The sequence below is a fragment of the Pholcus phalangioides genome, unplaced genomic scaffold (genome assembly GCF_987345545.1).
Source record: "Pholcus phalangioides strain wild (caught in Gottingen) unplaced genomic scaffold, Ppha-v1.0 ptg000172l_1, whole genome shotgun sequence".
NCBI classification, from domain to species: Eukaryota; Metazoa; Arthropoda; class Arachnida; order Araneae; family Pholcidae; genus Pholcus; species Pholcus phalangioides.
In genome coordinates, this window is record NW_028301637.1 from 7,577,092 (window position 1) to 7,599,728 (window position 22,637).

Below are 22,637 nucleotides of genomic sequence, written 5' to 3' on the forward strand. Positions count from 1 at the left end.
TTTCATTTTATCAATTTTACAACGAATAAAATCCAGGGCCCGACATCCAGTAGCGGGGACACAATACGCAGATTTTTAGTGGGGCCCCAGACTGGCTTTATCTCGGGCTTCCGCTGTTGCAAATTCTACAACAGAAAAGAATGAGATTCATCCAGGGCTCCCAAAATGAAACCTGTAAGCATGGGGGGCCCCGACTTGGAAGCTTGTCAGTCATTCCCCGCTGAGAGTGCCAGGAAACATTTTCATTTGTATTCGTTTTACCAACGGATAAAATCCAGGGCCCCCAACCAATTCCCCGGGACACCAATTCGCATACTTTTAGTGGGGCCCCCAAAATGAAACCTGTAAACATGGAGCTCCCGACTTGGAAGCTTGTCAGTCATCCCCCGCTGCGAGTGAAATGAAAAATTGTCATTTGGATTCATTTCACCAACGAATAAAATCCAGGCTCACCCACGCAACCACCCGTGACCGAATTCGCAAATTTTATGGGCCCCCCAGACTGGATATATCTTGTGCTTCCGCTATCGCCAATTTTTCAACGTTAAAGCAGCAAGAAAAGAATGAGATTCATCAAGGGCCCCTGGAAATGAAAACTTTTAACTTTCCCATGAAGGTATAAGTGCGATTCCCCGGGTACCCCGACCCTGTGTGTTGGGAGCACTGCTGTTATATGTATATTATACATACCTCTCGGCATGACCCCCTCACAAGGGCAAGGCTGACAGGGGCCGGAACGATTCTTATCACTTTTTGATTTTTCACACTATAAATTAACCACAGAGGGGCCCCTTAAAAGCTGGTTTGGGGGCTCGCCATCTAAATTCCAGCCTAAGGGCCCTGCTGTAGGATGTGGGAGCCTCTCGGTACATGCACATAACATGGTCCCGATGGGTCAAATGGGTCCCGATATGCGCTAGAGTTAAATGAACACTTGATCCAAAATCGTAACCGACTTCCGTAACACAAAAACGTAACAGATTTCCGTCACTCAAAAACGTCACCCACTTCCGTAACATAAACTCGTCACTAATTTCGGTTGCTTAGATACAGGCCCTTTTCGAATTTGAGATTTTATATTATAGTGTAGATGATGACAAGGCTTCCTCTACCTATTTTTCTGCATGTGAAGAGCGTACCATAGAGGGATCTATGTCATGAAAACAATCTATTGCTAACGTGCGAAGCCCTTCCGCTATGTTACTTGTGGTGAACTTGTCTTCCACTTCTTTATCTTGATCTTCTTCATCTGGTACCGCTTCAGTTTCAGGAGCAGTCAATTCCTCCTCGGTCAATACCTCTGAATTGCTACTAATTAGCTGTTCGACTTCTATATCCATATCTATGAACTCTTTTCCACCCACCTGTTTCGCTAACGTGACAATGTCTATTATAGTCTCTTCAGTTAGCTCTGTAGAAATGGTTGTGTTCCAGAGGATCATTATGACCAAAGGGGAATCCAACCCGAGGTGACTGTTTCTCTCTTGGGAGCCGTCACGGCTCTAGTGATGGCAGTAATGTCATCAGCAAGCCATCTTAAACATGCAAAACTCAAATTTTGTAAACAAAACACATGAATGACGATTTTTGAATGTTGCAAAAAAAAATTCCAACAGAGGGAAAAAACCCCTCGAATATGGTGTGGGGGGGGGGTGACTGTAATAGCATTCTAAATATTCCCTTAATACATAAAACAGTCAAGAAAAACCATTTTACATACCTTACTCGGAAATTTTGTAACAAGCTACCGCATGATATTATTTTTTCCCTTCCATACCATTACTGAAAAAAAGTTTAAAAAATTATCTTTTTCTCAAGAGCTAATATCAACGATCATTTTTGGAAAACAAAAAAGGAAAAAAAAGCGAAGCTTTATATCAGTCAGTGCTAAATCCAATTTCATCAACGTCTAAGTACACTTCCTGCTGTTTGCCTTAAATTATCGAAGTCGCTTAACATTTGTAATTATTCATCGATAGTATTTGTAATTACTCATCGATAGCATTTGTAATTACTCATCGATAGCATTTGTAATTATTCATCGATAGCATTTGTAATTACTCATCGATAGCATTTGTAATTATTCATCGATAGCATTTGTAATTACTCATCGGTAGAATTTGTAGTTATTCATCGATAGCATTTGTAATTACTCATCGGTAGCATTTGTAATTACTCATCGATAGCATTTGTAATTACTCATCGGTAGCATTTGTAATTACTCATCGATAGCATTTGTAATTACTCATCGATAGCATTTGTAATTACTCATCGATAGCATTTGTAATTATTCATCGATAGCATTTGTAATTATTCATCGATAGCATTTGTAATTACTCATCGATAGCATTTGTAATTATTCATCGGTAGAATTTGTAGTTATTCATCGATAGCATTTGTAATTACTCATCGGTAGCATTTGTAATTACTCATCGATAGCATTTGTAATTACTCATCGATAGCATTTGTAATTACTCATCGATAGCATTTGTAATTACTCATCGGTAGCATGTGTAATTATTCATCGATAGCATTTGTAATTATTCATCGGTACTTCGTGTTCATCAGTACAGATCCGCAGGTTCTCTTGAAGAATTATTTCTCGCATTATTATGTACTATTTCATCATGTTAAATAAACTTTCCAAAATAATAATAATAATTTCATCATGAGCGACAGGAATAATTCCAGAATTGCTTAAATAAATAGCTTCAGAATCAGCGGCAGAAAGTATTTCAGATTTACTGAAAGTAATAATTTCAGAATCAGTGACAGGGATAATTTTTCAGAATTGCTGAAAGATTATTATTTCTGCCTCAATGTACTCAGATAAGATTAACGAGCGCAGTATTGTATTAACCAACTAGAATACCATACAAGGATGACGTCACTCTCCGTTAAATACGAAGGTTTTTTTAACAACTAGCTGTTGCGAAGATATATTTTGGAAAGAGAGAAAATTCAACTGCTCTTGCGGGGAATCGAACACACGTCCTTTCACTTTCCGGGTGAACGCACCAGACTACAGAGGCACCGAATCTCTCAATCTTTCCTTGGAGCCCGTGTACACTGAAAGGGGCCGTACATGGACTGCCGGGCCAGACTCAGGCCAAGGCCAAGCTCACAACTGCTGACGCTGCCACCACATGGCGGAAATATATCTTCGCAACAGCCAGTTGTTAAAAAACCTTCGTATGGTAGCGGAGAGTGACGTCATCCTTGCATAAGTCGCCATCTGGTGGCAGCGTCAGCAGTTGCGAGTTTGGCCTGATTCTGGTCCAGCCGTCCATGTACGGTCCCTTTCAGTGTACATGAGCTCCAAGGAAGGATTGAGGGATTCGGTGCCTCTGTTGTCTAGTGGTCTAGGGCGTGGGTTCGATTCCCCGCAAGCGCAGGTGAATTTTCTCTCTTCCCAAAATATATCTTCGGAACAGCCAGTTGTTAAAAAACCTTCGTAAAATACCATAGTAAAGAAACCAAGAGAGAGAGGGTCACTGAACAACCGAAAGAGTAGCCAAAAATTACCAAGAGAGTGTGCGAGCGTGAGAGTCATAAAAAGAGTGACTTGGAGCAGAAGAGTATTTACAGGCGCAGGGGTTAAGCGGACTATTGCCTTGGGCGGCGAATTTGAGGAGTGAGTGGTCAAGAAAATTAGTAGCTCTCGTTGTGGTAGACGTAATTTGGTCGGCGGTACATTTTATGCCCGGAAATTTCGTCTCTGACAATTCGCCTGTCCTTACTGTGTGAGTAATCAAGTAAGTAACTGTATGAGGGATTGACTAATCAAGTGAACGCATGAGGAACTGTATGCGTTATCAATTGAAGGAGTGAATGACCGCACGAGTGAGTGACAGTATGAGAGGCCAGGTATGGCCATTCAGGTGGTCACAAGCTCGATAACCCATACGGTCACAAGCTTGATCACCTATACCATAGTTTCCCAACCTTTTTTGTCCCATCGCCCCCTTCTTCAGAAAATTTATTCTCCCATCGCCCAACGAAATCTAACCCATAGAATCCTATGTTAGACCCGTATCTTCAACTGTCTCCCAACATTCCATCGCTCCCCCCCAGGGGTCGTTAAAGCCCACGTTGGGAACCACTAACCTATACGGTCACTCATACGATCACAAGCTTGATCACACATGCGGTCACTCATACGATCACAAGCTTGATCACACATACGGTCACTCACTTGGTCACTGATACTGTCAGTAGTCTGAAATGGTAATCATCCCACAGCCGATAAAACCATAAATGCGCCTCTGAATAACTTCTGTCCGTTCAGTTTCCATAACTTCGTGTCAGGAAATTGAAAGAATGGTCACTCCCAATAATTCATCAATCACAATGGAGATCACATGGGGATTCTTTTTTTTATTGCACTCGTCCTTCATGAAAACAAGATTAATTTTTCTTTCCATTCCAGTTTTTGCCACGATCCTAATGTTTTGCGGATGTTCAAGTCTTGCAGAATCAGTTCATTATCCCGGCCGAGCCTTGTTGCCATCGGGCGACGCGCGAAACTTTGCACTCCGACCGACAGGGACAGCAATATGCCGAATCGAGGAATGGATTTGCCAATGTGGAGACAATTTGAACTATGGAATCCGCTATCCCGTCCGATTGTGAGTAGATACACAATGCGTTTATAATTGAAGTTCTTGTACTTTGAGTAGCTTTACTCCAAAACTACTCATCGGAACACATCCAAATTTTCAGGATATCTCAAATGCAGGGGTCTTCAACGCATGGCCCTCGGAGCTTTTTGTTGTGGCAGGCCAGTCATTTTCAGAAAATGATTGAAAACATTGAAATCGATAGGTTCTGGAATAAATGAAAAAATGATAATTCTAGAAAAAATGAATGAAATAATTCGGCAATAAATAAAATAATTCGGCAATAAATAAAATAATTCTACAATTAATGAAAGAAATAATTCTAGACTAAATGAAAGAAATCGTTTTTCAGAATAAATGCGAAAGTAATATTTTTAGAATAAATGAGAAAGAAATAATTTTAGAATAAATGAGAAAGAAATAATTTTAGAATAAATGAGAAAGAAATAATTCCATAATAACTGAAAGAAATAATTTCAGAATAACTGAAAGAAATAATTCCAGAATAACTGAAAGAAATAATTCCAGAATAAATGAGAAAGAAATAATTCTAGAATAAATGAGAAAGAAATAATTTTAGAATAAATGAGAAAGAAATAATTCCATAATAACTGAAAGAAATAATTCCAGAATAAATGAGAAAGAAATAATTCTAGACTAAATGAAAGAAATAATTCTAGACTAAATGAAAGAAATAATTCTAGACTAAATGAAAGAAATAATTCTAGACTAAATGAAAGAAATAATTCTAGACTAAATGAAAGAAATAATTCTAGACTAAATGAAAGAAATAATTTTAGAATAAATGAGAAAGAAATAATTCCACAATAACTGAAAGAAATAATTCTAGAATAAATGAGAAAGAAATAATTCTAGAATAAATGAGAAATAAATAATTTTAGAATAAATGAGAAAGAAATAATTCCAGAATAACTGAAAGAAATAATTCTAGAATAAATGAGAAAGAAATAATTCTAGACTAAATGAAAGAAATAATTCTAGACTAAATGAAAGAAATAATTCTAGACTAAATGAAAGAAATAATTCTAGACTAAATGAAAGAAATAATTTTAGAATAAATGAGAAAGAAATAATTCCACAATAACTGAAAGAAATAATTCTAGAATAAATGAGAAAGAAATAATTCTAGAATAAATGAGAAATAAATAATTTTAGAATAAATGAGAAAGAAATAATTCCAGAATAACTGAAAGAAATAATTCTAGAATAAATGAGAAAGAAATAATTCTAGACTAAATGAAAGAAATAATTCTAGACTAAATGAAAGAAATAATTCTAGACTAAATGAAAGAAATAATTCTAGACTAAATGAAAGAAATAATTTTAGAATAAATGAGAAAGAAATAATTCCACAATAACTGAAAGAAATAATTCTAGAATAAATGAGAAAGAAATAATTCTAGACTAAATGAAAGAAATAATTCTAGAATAAATGAAAGAAATAATTCTAGACTAAATGAAAGAAATAATTTTAGAATAAATGAGAAAGAAATAATTCCACAATAACTGAAAGAAATAATTCTAGAATAAATGAGAAAGAAATAATTCTAGACTAAATGAAAGAAATAATTCTAGACTAAATGAAAGAAATAATTCTAGACTAAATGAAAGAAATAATTCTAGACTAAATGAAAGAAATAATTTTAGAATAAATGAGAAAGAAATAATTCCATAATAACTGAAAGAAATAATTCCAGAATAAATGAGAAAGAAATAATTCTAGAATAAATGAGAAAGAAATAATTCTAGAATAAATGAGAAAGAAATAATTTTAGAATAAATGAGAAAGAAATAATTCCAGAATAACTGAAAGAAATAATTCTAGAATAAATGAGAAAGAAATAATTCTAGACTAAATGAAAGAAATAATTCTAGACTAAATGAAAGAAATAATTCTAGACTAAATGAAAGAAATAATTCTAGACTAAATGAAAGAAATAATTTTAGAATAAATGAGAAAGAAATAATTCCACAATAACTGAAAGAAATAATTCTAGAATAAATGAGAAAGAAATAATTCTAGAATAAATGAGAAAGAAATAATTCTAGACTAAATGAAAGAAATAATTCTAGACTAAATGAAAGAAATAATTCTAGACTAAATGAAAGAAATAATTCTAGACTAAATGAAAGAAATTCTTCTAGACTAAATGAAAGAAATAATTTTAGAATAAATGAGAAAGAAATAATTCCATAATAACTGAAAGAAATAATTCCAGAATAAATGAGAAAGAAATAATTCTAGAATAAATGAGAAAGAAATAATTCTAGAATAAATGAGAAAGAAATAATTTTAGAATAAATGAGAAAGAAATAATTCCAGAATGACTGAAAGAAATAATTCTAGAATAAATGAGAAAGAAATAATTCTAGACTAAATGAAAGAAATAATTCTAGACTAAATGAAAGAAATAATTCTAGACTAAATGAAAGAAATAATTCTAGACTAAATGAAAGAAATAATTCCAGACTAAATGAAAGAAATAATTTTAGAATAAATGAGAAAGAAATAATTCCATAATAACTGAAAGAAATAATTCCAGAATAAATGAGAAAGAAATAATTCTAGAATAAATGAGAAAGAAATAATTCTAGAATAAATGAGAAAGAAATAATTCCAGAATAACTGAAAGAAATAATTCTAGAATAAATGAGAAAGAAATAATTCTAGACTAAATGAAAGAAATAATTCTAGACTAAATGAAAGAAATAATTTTAGAATAAATGAGAAAGAAATAATTCCACAATAACTGAAAGAAATAATTCTAGAATAAATGAGAAAGAAATAATTCCATAATAACTGAAAGAAATAATTCTAGAATAAATGAGAAAGAAATAATTCTAGACTAAATGAAAGAAATAATTGTAGACTAAATGAAAGAAATAATTCTAGACTAAATGAAAGAAATAATTCTAGACTAAATGAAAGAAATAATTTTAGAATAAATGAGAAAGAAATAATTCCACAATAACTGAAAGAAATAATTCTAGAATAAATGAGAAAGAAATAATTCTAGACTAAATGAAAGAAATAATTCTAGACTAAATGAAAGAAATAATTCTAGACTAAATGAAAGAAATAATTCTAGACTAAATGAAAGAAATAATTCTAGACTAAATGAAAGAAATAATTCTAGACTAAATGAAAGAAATAATTTTAGAATAAATGAGAAAGAAAGAATTCCATAATAACTGAAAGAAATAATTCCAGAATAAATGAGGAAGAAATAATTCTAGAATAAATGAGAAAGAAATAATTCTAGAATAAATGAGAAAGAAATAATTCCAGAATAACTGAAAGAAATAATTCTAGAATAAATGAGAAAGAAATAATTCTAGACTAAATGAAAGAAATAATTCTAGACTAAATGAAAGAAATAATTTTAGAATAAATGAGAAAGAAATAATTCCACAATAACTGAAAGAAATAATTCTAGAATAAATGAGAAAGAAATAATTCTAGACTAAATGAAAGAAATAATTCTAGACTAAATGAAAGAAATAATTCTAGACTAAATGAAAGAAATAATTTTAGAATAAATGAGAAAGAAATAATTCCACAATAACTGAAAGAAATAATTCTAGAATAAATGAGAAAGAAATAATTCTAGACTAAATGAAAGAAATAATTCTAGACTAAATGAAAGAAATAATTTTAGAATAAATGAGAAAGAAATAATTCCACAATAACTGAAAGAAATAATTCTAGAATAAATGAGAAAGAAATAATTCTAGACTAAATGAAAGAAATAATTCTAGACTAAATGAAAGAAATAATTCTAGACTAAATGAAAGAAATAATTCTAGACTAAATGAAAGAAATAATTCTAGACTAAATGAAAGAAATCATTTTAGAATAAATGAGAAGGAAATAATTCCATAATAACTGAAAGAAATAATTCCAGAATAAATGAGAAAGAAATAATTCTAGAATAAATGAGAAAGAAATAATTTTAGAATAAATGAGAAAGAAATAATTCCAGAATAACTGAAAGAAATAATTCTAGAATAAATGAGAAAGAAATAATTCTAGACTAAATGAAAGAAATAATTCTAGACTAAATGAAAGAAATAATTCTAGACTAAATGAAAGAAATAATTTTAGAATAAATGAGAAAGAAATAATTCCACAATAACTGAAAGAAATAATTCTAGAATAAATGAGAAAGAAATAATTCTAGACTAAATGAAAGAAATAATTCTAGACTAAATGAAAGAAATAATTCTAGACTAAATGAAAGAAATAATTCTAGACTAAATGAAAGAAATAATTCTAGACTAAATGAAAGAAATAATTCTAGACTAAATGAAAGAAATAATTTTAGAATAAATGAGAAAGAAATAATTCCACAATAACTGAAAGAAATAATTCTAGAATAAATGAGAAAGAAATAATTCTAGACTAAATGAAAGAAATAATTCTAGACTAAATGAAAGAAATAATTCTAGACTAAATGAAAGAAATAATTCTAGACTAAATGAAAGAAATAATTCTAGACTAAATGAAAGAAATAATTTTAGAATAAATGAGAAAGAAATAATTCCACAATAACTGAAAGAAATAATTCTAGAATAAATGAGAAAGAAATAATTCTAGACTAAATGAAAGAAATAATTCTAGACTAAATGAAAGAAATAATTCTAGACTAAATGAAAGAAATAATTCTAGACTAAATGAAAGAAATAATTCTAGACTAAATGAAAGAAATCATTTTAGAATAAATGAGAAAGAAATAATTCCACAATAACTGAAAGAAATAATTCTAGAATAAATGAGAAAGAAATAATTCTAGACTAAATGAAAGAAATAATTCTAGACTAAATGAAAGAAATAATTCTAGACTAAATGAAAGAAATAATTCTAGAATAAATGAGAAAGAAATAATTCTAGACTAAATGAAAGAAATAATTCTAGAATAAATGAGAAAGAAATAATTCTAGACTAAATGAAAGAAATAATTCTAGACTAAATGAAAGAAATAATTTTAGAATAAATGAGAAAGAAATAATTCCACAATAACTGAAAGAAATAATTCTAGAATAAATGAGAAAGAAATAATTCTAGACTAAATGAAAGAAATAATTCTAGACTAAATGAAAGAAATAATTCTAGACTAAATGAAAGAAATAATTTTAGAATAAATGAGAAAGAAATAATTCCACAATAACTGAAAGAAATAATTCTAGAATAAATGAGAAAGAAATAATTCTAGACTAAATGAAAGAAATAATTCTAGACTAAATGAAAGAAATAATTTTAGAATAAATGAGAAAGAAATAATTCCACAATAACTGAAAGAAATAATTCTAGAATAAATGAGAAAGAAATAATTCTAGACTAAATGAAAGAAATAATTCTAGACTAAATGAAAGAAATAATTCTAGACTAAATGAAAGAAATCATTTTAGAATAAATGAGAAGGAAATAATTCCATAATAACTGAAAGAAATAATTCCAGAATAAATGAGAAAGAAATAATTCTAGAATAAATGAGAAAGAAATAATTTTAGAATAAATGAGAAAGAAATAATTCCAGAATAACTGAAAGAAATAATTCTAGAATAAATGAGAAAGAAATAATTCTAGACTAAATGAAAGAAATAATTCTAGACTAAATGAAAGAAATAATTCTAGACTAAATGAAAGAAATAATTCTAGACTAAATGAAAGAAATAATTTTAGAATAAATGAGAAAGAAATAATTCCACAATAACTGAAAGAAATAATTCTAGAATAAATGAGAAAGAAATAATTCTAGACTAAATGAAAGAAATAATTCTAGACTAAATGAAAGAAATAATTCTAGACTAAATGAAAGAAATAATTCTAGACTAAATGAAAGAAATAATTCTAGACTAAATGAAAGAAATTCTTCTAGACTAAATGAAAGAAATAATTTTAGAATAAATGAGAAAGAAATAATTCCATAATAACTGAAAGAAATAATTCCAGAATAAATGAGAAAGAAATAATTCTAGAATAAATGAGAAAGAAATAATTCTAGAATAAATGAGAAAGAAATAATTTTAGAATAAATGAGAAAGAAATAATTCCAGAATGACTGAAAGAAATAATTCTAGAATAAATGAGAAAGAAATAATTCTAGACTAAATGAAAGAAATAATTCTAGACTAAATGAAAGAAATAATTCTAGACTAAATGAAAGAAATAATTCCAGACTAAATGAAAGAAATAATTTTAGAATAAATGAGAAAGAAATAATTCCATAATAACTGAAAGAAATAATTCCAGAATAAATGAGAAAGAAATAATTCTAGAATAAATGAGAAAGAAATAATTCTAGAATAAATGAGAAAGAAATAATTCCAGAATAACTGAAAGAAATAATTCTAGAATAAATGAGAAAGAAATAATTCTAGACTAAATGAAAGAAATAATTCTAGACTAAATGAAAGAAATAATTTTAGAATAAATGAGAAAGAAATAATTCCACAATAACTCAAAGAAATAATTCTAGAATAAATGAGAAAGAAATAATTCCATAATAACTGAAAGAAATAATTCTAGAATAAATGAGAAAGAAATAATTCTAGACTAAATGAAAGAAATAATTCTAGACTAAATGAAAGAAATAATTCTAGACTAAATGAAAGAAATAATTCTAGACTAAATGAAAGAAATAATTTTAGAATAAATGAGAAAGAAATAATTCCACAATAACTGAAAGAAATAATTCTAGAATAAATGAGAAAGAAATAATTCTAGACTAAATGAAAGAAATAATTCTAGACTAAATGAAAGAAATAATTCTAGACTAAATGAAAGAAATAATTCTAGACTAAATGAAAGAAATAATTCTAGACTAAATGAAAGAAATAATTCTAGACTAAATGAAAGAAATAATTTTAGAATAAATGAGAAAGAAAGAATTCCATAATAACTGAAAGAAATAATTCCAGAATAAATGAGAAAGAAATAATTCTAGAATAAATGAGAAAGAAATAATTCTAGAATAAATGAGAAAGAAATAATTCCAGAATAACTGAAAGAAATAATTCTAGAATAAATGAGAAAGAAATAATTCTAGACTAAATGAAAGAAATAATTCTAGACTAAATGAAAGAAATAATTTTAGAATAAATGAGAAAGAAATAATTCCACAATAACTGAAAGAAATAATTCTAGAATAAATGAGAAAGAAATAATTCTAGACTAAATGAAAGAAATAATTCTAGACTAAATGAAAGAAATAATTGTAGACTAAATGAAAGAAATAATTTTAGAATAAATGAGAAAGAAATAATTCCACAATAACTGAAAGAAATAATTCTAGAATAAATGAGAAAGAAATAATTCTAGACTAAATGAAAGAAATTATTCTAGACTAAATGAAAGAAATAATTTTAGAATAAATGAGAAAGAAATAATTCCACAATAACTGAAAGAAATAATTCTAGAATAAATGAGAAAGAAATAATTCTAGACTAAATGAAAGAAATAATTCTAGACTAAATGAAAGAAATAATTCTAGACTAAATGAAAGAAATAATTCTAGACTAAATGAAAGAAATCATTTTAGAATAAATGAGAAGGAAATAATTCCATAATAACTGAAAGAAATAATTCCAGAATAAATGAGAAAGAAATAATTCTAGAATAAATGAGAAAGAAATAATTTTAGAATAAATGAGAAAGAAATAATTCCAGAATAACTGAAAGAAATAATTCTAGAATAAATGAGAAAGAAATAATTCTAGACTAAATGAAAGAAATAATTCTAGACTAAATGAAAGAAATAATTCTAGACTAAATGAAAGAAATAATTCCAGAATAAATGAGAAAGAAATAATTCTAGAATAAATGAGAAAGAAATAATTCTAGAATAAATGAGAAAGAAATAATTTTAGAATAAATGAGAAAGAAATAATTCCAGAATAACTGAAAGAAATAATTCTAGAATAAATGAGAAAGAAATAATTGTAGACTAAATGAAAGAAATAATTCTAGACTAAATGAAAGAAATAATTCTAGACTAAATGAAAGAAATAATTTTAGAATAAATGAGAAAGAAATAATTCCACAATAACTGAAAGAAATAATTCTAGAATAAATGAGAAAGAAATAATTCTAGAATAAATGAGAAAGAAATAATTCTAGACTAAATGAAAGAAATAATTCTAGACTAAATGAAAGAAATAATTCTAGACTAAATGAAAGAAATAATTCTAGACTAAATGAAAGAAATTCTTCTAGACTAAATGAAAGAAATAATTTTAGAATAAATGAGAAAGAAATAATTCCATAATAACTGAAAGAAATAATTCCAGAATAAATGAGAAAGAAATAATTCTAGAATAAATGAGAAAGAAATAATTCTAGAATAAATGAGAAAGAAATAATTTTAGAATAAATGAGAAAGAAATAATTCCAGAATGACTGAAAGAAATAATTCTAGAATAAATGAGAAAGAAATAATTCTAGACTAAATGAAAGAAATAATTCTAGACTAAATGAAAGAAATAATTCTAGACTAAATGAAAGAAATAATTCTAGACTAAATGAAAGAAATAATTCCAGACTAAATGAAAGAAATAATTTTAGAATAAATGAGAAAGAAATAATTCCATAATAACTGAAAGAAATAATTCCAGAATAAATGAGAAAGAAATAATTCTAGAATAAATGAGAAAGAAATAATTCTAGAATAAATGAGAAAGAAATAATTCCAGAATAACTGAAAGAAATAATTCTAGAATAAATGAGAAAGAAATAATTCTAGACTAAATGAAAGAAATAATTCTAGACTAAATGAAAGAAATAATTTTAGAATAAATGAGAAAGAAATAATTCCACAATAACTGAAAGAAATAATTCTAGAATAAATGAGAAAGAAATAATTCCATAATAACTGAAAGAAATAATTCTAGAATAAATGAGAAAGAAATAATTCTAGACTAAATGAAAGAAATAATTCTAGACTAAATGAAAGAAATAATTCTAGACTAAATGAAAGAAATAATTCTAGACTAAATGAAAGAAATAATTTTAGAATAAATGAGAAAGAAATAATTCCACAATAACTGAAAGAAATAATTCTAGAATAAATGAGAAAGAAATAATTCTAGACTAAATGAAAGAAATAATTCTAGACTAAATGAAAGAAATAATTCTAGACTAAATGAAAGAAATAATTCTAGACTAAATGAAAGAAATAATTTTAGAATAAATGAGAAAGAAAGAATTCCATAATAACTGAAAGAAATAATTCCAGAATAAATGAGAAAGAAATAATTCTAGAATAAATGAGAAAGAAATAATTCTAGAATAAATGAGAAAGAAATAATTCCAGAATAACTGAAAGAAATAATTCTAGAATAAATGAGAAAGAAATAATTCTAGACTAAATGAAAGAAATAATTCTAGACTAAATGAAAGAAATAATTTTAGAATAAATGAGAAAGAAATAATTCCACAATAACTGAAAGAAATAATTCTAGAATAAATGAGAAAGAAATAATTCTAGACTAAATGAAAGAAATAATTCTAGACTAAATGAAAGAAATAATTCTAGACTAAATGAAAGAAATAATTTTAGAATAAATGAGAAAGAAATAATTCCACAATAACTGAAAGAAATAATTCTAGAATAAATGAGAAAGAAATAATTCTAGACTAAATGAAAGAAATAATTCTAGACTAAATGAAAGAAATAATTTTAGAATAAATGAGAAAGAAATAATTCCACAATAACTGAAAGAAATAATTCTAGAATAAATGAGAAAGAAATAATTCTAGACTAAATGAAAAAAATAATTCTAGACTAAATGAAAGAAATAATTCTAGACTAAATGAAAGAAATAATTCTAGACTAAATGAAAGAAATCATTTTAGAATAAATGAGAAGGAAATAATTCCATAATAACTGAAAGAAATAATTCCAGAATAAATGAGAAAGAAATAATTCTAGAATAAATGAGAAAGAAATAATTTTAGAATAAATGAGAAAGAAATAATTCCAGAATAACTGAAAGAAATAATTCTAGAATAAATGAGAAAGAAATAATTCTAGACTAAATGAAAGAAATAATTCTAGACTAAATGAAAGAAATAATTTTAGAATAAATGAGAAAGAAATAATTCCACAATAACTGAAAGAAATAATTCTAGAATAAATGAGAAAGAAATAATTCTAGACTAAATGAAAGAAATAATTCTAGACTAAATGAAAGAAATAATTCTAGACTAAATGAAAGAAATAATTCTAGACTAAATGAAAGAAATAATTCTAGACTAAATGAAAGAAATAATTTTAGAATAAATGAGAAAGAAATAATTCCACAATAACTGAAAGAAATAATTCTAGAATAAATGAGAAAGAAATAATTCTAGACTAAATGAAAGAAATAATTCTAGACTAAATGAAAGAAATAATTCTAGACTAAATGAAAGAAATAATTCTAGACTAAATGAAAGAAATAATTCTAGACTAAATGAAAGAAATAATTTTAGAATAAATGAGAAAGAAATAATTCCACAATAACTGAAAGAAATAATTCTAGAATAAATGAGAAAGAAATAATTCTAGACTAAATGAAAGAAATAATTCTAGACTAAATGAAAGAAATAATTCTAGACTAAATGAAAGAAATAATTCTAGACTAAATGAAAGAAATCATTTTAGAATAAATGAGAAAGAAATAATTCCACAATAACTGAAAGAAATAATTCTAGAATAAATGAGAAAGAAATAATTCTAGACTAAATGAAAGAAATAATTCTAGACTAAATGAAAGAAATAATTCTAGACTAAATGAAAGAAATAATTCTAGAATAAATGAGAAAGAAATAATTCTAGACTAAATGAAAGAAATAATTCTAGAATAAATGAGAAAGAAATAATTCTAGACTAAATGAAAGAAATAATTCTAGACTAAATGAAAGAAATAATTTTAGAATAAATGAGAAAGAAATAATTCCACAATAACTGAAAGAAATAATTCTAGAATAAATGAGAAAGAAATAATTCTAGACTAAATGAAAGAAATAATTCTAGACTAAATGAAAGAAATAATTCTAGACTAAATGAAAGAAATAATTTTAGAATAAATGAGAAAGAAATAATTCCACAATAACTGAAAGAAATAATTCTAGAATAAATGAGAAAGAAATAATTCTAGACTAAATGAAAGAAATAATTCTAGACTAAATGGAAGAAATAATTTTAGAATAAATGAGAAAGAAATAATTCCACAATAACTGAAAGAAATAATTCTAGAATAAATGAGAAAGAAATAATTCTAGACTAAATGAAAGAAATAATTCTAGACTAAATGAAAGAAATAATTCTAGACTAAATGAAAGAAATAATTCTAGACTAAATGAAAGAAATCATTTTAGAATAAATGAGAAGGAAATAATTCCATAATAACTGAAAGAAATAATTCCAGAATAAATGAGAAAGAAATAATTCTAGAATAAATGAGAAAGAAATAATTTTAGAATAAATGAGAAAGAAATAATTCCAGAATAACTGAAAGAAATAATTCTAGAATAAATGAGAAAGAAATAATTCTAGACTAAATGAAAGAAATAATTCTAGACTAAATGAAAGAAATAATTCTAGACTAAATGAAAGAAATAATTCTAGACTAAATGAAAGAAATAATTCTAGACTAAATGAAAGAAATAATTTTAGAATAAATGAGAAAGAAATAATTCCACAATAACTGAAAGAAATAATTCTAGAATAAATGAGAAAGAAATAATTCTAGACTAAATGAAAGAAATAATTCTAGACTAAATGAAAGAAATAATTCTAGACTAAATGAAAGAAATAATTCTAGACTAAATGAAAGAAATAATTCTAGACTAAATGAAAGAAATAATTTTAGAATAAATGAGAAAGAAATAATTCCACAATAACTGAAAGAAATAATTCTAGAATAAATGAGAAAGAAATAATTCTAGACTAAATGAAAGAAATAATTCTAGACTAAATGAAAGAAATAATTCTAGACTAAATGAAAGAAATAATTCTAGACTAAATGAAAGAAATAATTCTAGACTAAATGAAAGAAATAATTCTAGACTAAATGAAAGAAATCATTTTAGAATAAATGAGAAAGAAATAATTCCACAATAACTGAAAGAAATAATTCTAGAATAAATGAGAAAGAAATAATTCTAGACTAAATGAAATAAATAATTCTAGACTAAATGAAAGAAATAATTCTAGACTAAATGAAAGAAATAATTCTAGAATAAATGAGAAAGAAATAATTCTAGACTAAATGAAAGAAATAATTCTAGACTAAATGAAAGAAATAATTCTAGACTAAATGAAAGAAATAATTCTAGACTAAATGAAAGAAATAATTCTAGACTAAATGAAAGAAATAATTCTAGACTAAATGAAAGAAATAATTCTAGACTAAATGAAAGAAATAATTCTAGACTGAATGAAAGAAATCATTTTAGAATAAATGAGAAGGAAATAATTCCATAATAACTGAAAGAAATAATTCTAGAATAAATGAGAAAGAAATAATTCTAGAATAAATGAGAAAGAAATAATTTTAGAATAAATGAGAAAGAAATAATTCCAGAATAACTGAAAGAAATAATTCTAGAATAAATGAGAAAGAAATAATTCTAGACTAAATGAAAGAAATAATTCTAGACTAAATGAAAGAAATAATTCTAGACTAAATGAAAGAAATAATTCTTGACTAAATGAAAGAAATAATTCTAGACTAAATGAAAGAAATAATTTTAGAATAAATGAGAAAGAAATAATTCCACAATAACTGAAAGAAATAATTCTAGAATAAATGAGAAAGAAATAATTCTAGACTAAATGAAAGAAATAATTCTAGACTAAATGAAAGAAATAATTCTAGACTAAATGAAAGAAATAATTCTAGACTAAATGAAAGAAATAATTCTAGACTAAATGAAAGAAATAATTCTAGACTAAATGAAAGAAATAATTCTAGACTAAATGAAAGAAATAATTCTAGACTAAATGAAAGAAATAATTTTAGAATAAATGAGAAAGAAATAATTCCACAATAACTGAAAGAAATAATTCTAGAATAAATGAGAAAGAAATAATTCTAGACTAAATGAAAGAAATAATTCTAGACTAAATGAAAGAAATAATTCTAGACTAAATGAAAGAAATAATTTTAGAATAAATGAGAAAGAAATAATTCCACAATAACTGAAAGAAATAATTCTAGAATAAATGAGAAAGAAATAATTTTAGAATAAATGAGAAAGAAATAATTCCAGAATAACTGAAAGAAATAATTCTAGAATAAATGAGAAAGAAATAATTCTAGACTAAATGAAAGAAATAATTCTAGACTAAATGAAAGAAATAATTCCATAATAACTGAAAGAAATAATTCTAGACTAAATGAGAAAGAAATAATTCTAGAATAAATGAGAAAGAAATAATTTTAGAATAAATGAGAAAGAAATAATTCCAGAATAACTGAAAGAAATAATTCTAGAATAAATGAGAAAGAAATAATTCTAGACTAAATGAAAGAAATAATTCTAGACTAAATGAAAGAAATAATTCTAGACTAAATGAAAGAAATAATTCTTGACTAAATGAAAGAAATAATTCTAGACTAAATGAAAGAAATAATTTTAGAATAAATGAGAAAGAAATAATTCCACAATAACTGAAAGAAATAATTCTAGAATAAATGAGAAAGAAATAATTCTAGACTAAATGAAAGAAATAATTCTAGACTAAATGAAAGAAATAATTCTAGACTAAATGAAAGAAATAATTCTAGACTAAATGAAAGAAATAATTCTAGACTAAATGAAAGAAATAATTCTAGACTAAATGAAAGAAATAATTCTAGACTAAATGAAAGAAATAATTTTAGAATAAATGAGAAAGAAATAATTCCACAATAACTGAAAGAAATAATTCTAGAATAAATGAGAAAGAAATAATTCTAGACTAAATGAAAGAAATAATTCTAGACTAAATGAAAGAAATAATTCTAGACTAAATGAAAGAAATAATTTTAGAATAAATGAGAAAGAAATAATTCCACAATAACTGAAAGAAATAATTCTAGAATAAATGAGAAAGAAATAATTTTAGAATAAATGAGAAAGAAATAATTCCAGAATAACTGAAAGAAATAATTCTAGAATAAATGAGAAAGAAATAATTCTAGACTAAATGAAAGAAATAATTCTAGACTAAATGAAAGAAATAATTCCATAATAACTGAAAGAAATAATTCTAGACTAAATGAGAAAGAAATAATTCTAGAATAAATGAGAAAGAAATAATTTTAGAATAAATGAGCAAGAAATAATTCCAGAATAACTGAAAGAAATAATTCTAGAATAAATGAGAAAGAAATAATTCTAGACTAAATGAAAGAAATAATTCTAGACTAAATGAAAGAAATAATTCTAGACTAAATGAAAGAAATAATTCTAGACTAAATGAAAGAAATAATTTTAGAATAAATGAGAAAGAAATAATTTTAGAATAAATGAGAAAGAAATAATTCCACAATAACTGAAAGAAATAATTCTAGACTAAATGAAAGAAATAATTCTAGACTAAATGAAAGAAATAATTCTAGACTAAATGAAAGAAATAATTCTAGACTAAATGAAAGAAATAATTCTAGACTAAATGAAAGAAATAATTTTAGAATAAATGAGCAAGAAATAATTCCAGAATAAATGAAAGAAATAGTTCTAGAATAAATGAGAAAGAAATAATTCTAGACTAAATGAAAGAAATAATTCTAGACTAAATGAAAGAAATAATTCTAGACTAAATGAAAGAAATAATTCTAGACTAAATGAAAGAAATAATTCTAGACTAAATGAAAGAAATAATTCTAGACTAAATGAAAGAAATAATTTTAGAATAAATGAGAAAGAAATAATTCCACAATAACTGAAAGAAATAATTCTAGAATAAATGAGAAAGAAATAATTCTAGACTAAATGAAAGAAATAATTCTAGACTAAATGAAAGAAATAATTCTAGACTAAATGAAAGAAATCATTTTAGAATAAATGAGAAGGAAATAATTCCATAATAACTGAAAGAAATAATTCTAGACTAAATGAGAAAGAAATAATTCTAGAATAAATGAGAAAGAAATAATTTTAGAATAAATGAGCAAGAAATAATTCCAGAATAACTGAAAGAAATAATTCTAGAATAAATGAGAAAGAAATAATTCTAGACTAAATGAAAGAAATAATTCTAGACTAAATGAAAGAAATAATTCTAGACTAAATGAAAGAAATAATTCTAGACTAAATGAAAGAAATAATTTTAGAATAAATGAGAAAGAAATAATTTTAGAATAAATGAGAAAGAAATAATTCCACAATAACTGAAAGAAATAATTCTAGAATAAATGAGAAAGAAATAATTCTAGACTAAATGAAAGAAATAATTCTAGACTAAATGAAAGAAATAATTCTAGACTAAATGAAAGAAATAATTTTAGAATAAATGAGCAAGAAATAATTCCAGAATAACTGAAAGAAATAGTTCTAGAATAAATGAGAAAGAAATAATTCTAGACTAAATGAAAGAAATAATTCTAGACTAAATGAAAGAAATAATTCTAGACTAAATGAAAGAAATAATTCTAGACTAAATGAAAGAAATAATTTTAGAATAAATGAGCAAGAAATAATTCCAGAATAACTGAAAGAAATAGTTCTAGAATAAATGAGAAAGAAATAATTCTAGACTAAATGAAAGAAATAATTCTAGACTAAATGAAAGAAATAATTCTAGACTAAATGAAAGAAATAATTCTAGACTAAATGAAAGAAATAATTTTAGAATAAATGAGAAAGAAATAATTCCACAATAACTGAAAGAAATAATTCTAGAATAAATGAGAAAGAAATAATTCTAGACTAAATGAAAGAAATAATTCTAGACTAAATGAAAGAAATAATTCTAGACTAAATGAAAGAAATAATTTTAGAATAAATGAGCAAGAAATAATTCCAGAATAACTGAAAGAAATAGTTCTAGAATAAATGAGAAAGAAATAATTCTAGACTAAATGAAAGAAATAATTCTAGACTAAATGAAAGAAATAATTCTAGACTAAATGAAAGAAATAATTCTAGACTAAATGAAAGAAATAATTTTAGAATAAATGAGCAAGAAATAATTCCAGAATAACTGAAAGAAATAGTTCTAGAATAAATGAGAAAGAAATAATTCTAGACTAAATGAAAGAAATAATTCTAGACTAAATGAAAGAAATAATTCTAGACTAAATGAAAGAAATAATTCTAGACTAAATGAAAGAAATAATTTTAGAATAAATGAGAAAGAAATAATTCCACAATAACTGAAAGAAATAATTCTAGAATAAATGAGAAAGAAATAATTCTAGACTAAATGAAAGAAATAATTCTAGACTAAATGAAAGAAATAATTCTAGACTAAATGAAAGAAATAATTCTAGACTAAATGAAAGAAATAATTTTAGAATAAATGAGAAAGAAATAATTCCACAATAACTGAAAGAAATAATTCCACAATAACTGAAAGAAATAATTCCAGAATAAATTCATGATAATTCAGAATTATCGAAAGGAATAACTTTATAGTTTTTGAAACAAATAATTTCAGTATTAGTGAAGAAAATAAATTATAAATCAATGAGAGAAATATTTTCGTTATTTCTGTTTTACCAAGTTTCATGAAATGCGTCTGTAATGTCAGGGTATATAATTATAAACAATTGGGGTCTATATAATTTTACTGACACAACTCCAAACGGAATCCGGAAATTTCGTCCCCGGCATATTTCGCCCATGATATTGTTCCGCCCTGACAGTATGGGTGACCAAGTAAATGTGTGACTGCGTGAGTCACCAAGTGATTGAGTTGGTGACCGTATGAGTGACCATATAGGCGGCTGAGTGACCGTATGAGAGAGTGAGTGACCAAGTTATTGAATGGCTGACTGTATGAAAGTAGATAAATGTTTGAGTAATTGTATGAGTGAGAAAGCGACCGTATGAGTGACGGTACGATTGGCCAAATGACTGTGTGATCAATTATATGTGAATGATTGACTGCATGAGTGGGTGAGTGACCAAGTTAGTGACCATGCGAGTGAACAGTTGCGAGTGAGTGCTCAACATGTGGGTGAGTGATTGTAAGTGAGCATATCAGTGAGTGTGAATAACTGTATGATTGAGTGAATGACCATGTGAATAACCAAGGGAGTGAGTGACGGAAGGAGTGACCAGGAGCCTGACCTGGTCACTCAGGCTCCTGGGTGAGGACCAGGTCTACCTCGATCACTAAGTCGAGTTAGTGACTGTATCAATAACCAAATAAGTGACCGCATAAGTGAACAAGTTAGTGATATGAGTGACTAATGGAGCCACCGTATGGGTGATCAAGTTTAAGTGATCATACTCACTTGGCGTCTCATTCGGTCTCATACTGTCTCTCATACGTTCATTCACCACTTCACTTGGTCACTCATACAGTCACTTTTTTGTTCACTCACACGTTCAGGGCAGGCAAATTGTCAGGGTCCAAATGGGAACTAAACGTCGGGGGGGGGGGGGGCGAACTTTCCATAAACCACTCAAACCTATGTAGTGCCGTTGTGGTGGACGTATTTCATTGAAACTTGATATACACGTTGGACTGGCCATTCACAAAAATAGGAAATGCACTAAAAAGAAATGCCACATTTTCATCTGAGGGTCGAATGTTGGACTATTTCCGTATTTAACTGGTTCAGAAATTCGGGAAAGTTGGAAAATACAGCGAGTACAGAAATCCGCAGAAAACGGCCAAAAAGCAGTAGTAAAAATTCAGCTGGGGGGCAGAAATTATTCAAGAGAAAGTGGGAAAGTTGAAGGGGGCAAAAATTAAGAAATAACGAAGCAAACGGGGGTGGGGCAGAAAATTCAGAAAAAAGGGGATGGGGCCCAAAATTAAGAAACATAACTCGGAGGGAGAAATAGAAATAAGAGGC